This window comes from Penaeus monodon, chromosome 33, assembly GCF_015228065.2.
Source record: "Penaeus monodon isolate SGIC_2016 chromosome 33, NSTDA_Pmon_1, whole genome shotgun sequence".
Taxonomy (NCBI): Eukaryota; Metazoa; Arthropoda; class Malacostraca; order Decapoda; family Penaeidae; genus Penaeus; species Penaeus monodon.
The window spans coordinates 30,989,036-30,989,876 of NC_051418.1; the positions used below are offsets into that span (position 1 = coordinate 30,989,036).

Below are 841 nucleotides of genomic sequence, written 5' to 3' on the forward strand. Positions count from 1 at the left end.
AGAATGGATCTAGTTTGGTTTGTAGTTTGTTTAGCATGTATCTACCACACTTCAGATACGTATAGTGGACACTGAAGGAGGAAGTGCATTGTGACTATCTGGAGACCAACAGAGGAAATTAGACAAGCTCTGACAGAAGGAGCTGTGTTTTCAGTGCATTACCTTTGTGCAAATGGCCATAAGTAAGAATTGTATTTTTATTTCATTTTTTCCTTTCTTTTATTTATTGTTAAAGGATTTGTATTACACTTTTTGTTTCTTTAATTTGATTGTAAATTTGAATTTTCATTTGCTCCAAAAAAGTATTTGTTTAATATGATTTGATTTATTCCAAGTGTGAGAAAGTAAGAATCATTTAATATGTAGGAAATGAAGTTAAGATATTGGTATCTTATGTAACCATAATTTTGATTTATATCTAACAAGAGTGAAAGTCTTATCCTAGAGCCCCCAATATCTCAAGAGTTGAGCAAAGCAGAAAAACTGACTTCTCTTTCTATTTTCCAAGGTATGGCGACTTGCAGCTGACTGCCACCAGGCAAACTAGGTGGGAGAGGTTGACCAGTCCCAGCCCTTCCCAATTTCAAGAGTGTCACGAGAAGTCACGCCTCTGTGCCTGACGACCTCGGGAGAGCTGGCTCCTCTTTGGCGGGAGGTGGATGTGGTAGGAATTGTGCTTAGAGTTGGGGGCTTGAGGCAGGCTGCCAGCTGGTTCATCTGGTGGATCACCAGGTCAATATTCTGGCTCTGAAATTCTGGGGAGGAATCAAGGTAGATGCTCAGAGTTCTTATCTTCTCATATGTGCATGCAAATCATACCCTCCCACAGTTACAAAAAGCT

At 39.7% G+C, this 841-nt stretch overlaps 1 long non-coding RNA gene across 1 annotated transcript in view; it reads left to right on the forward strand.

The window, feature by feature from the left end:
* Positions 1-84: 84 nt before the first annotated feature.
* LOC119594372 overlaps positions 85-841 on the forward strand; it is a 1,340-nt gene continuing 583 nt past the window's right edge. The window contains exons 1-2 of the long non-coding RNA XR_005230598.1: positions 85-182; positions 509-771. This is a non-coding gene — a long non-coding RNA (uncharacterized LOC119594372). The remainder of the gene's footprint in view (positions 183-508; positions 772-841) is intronic.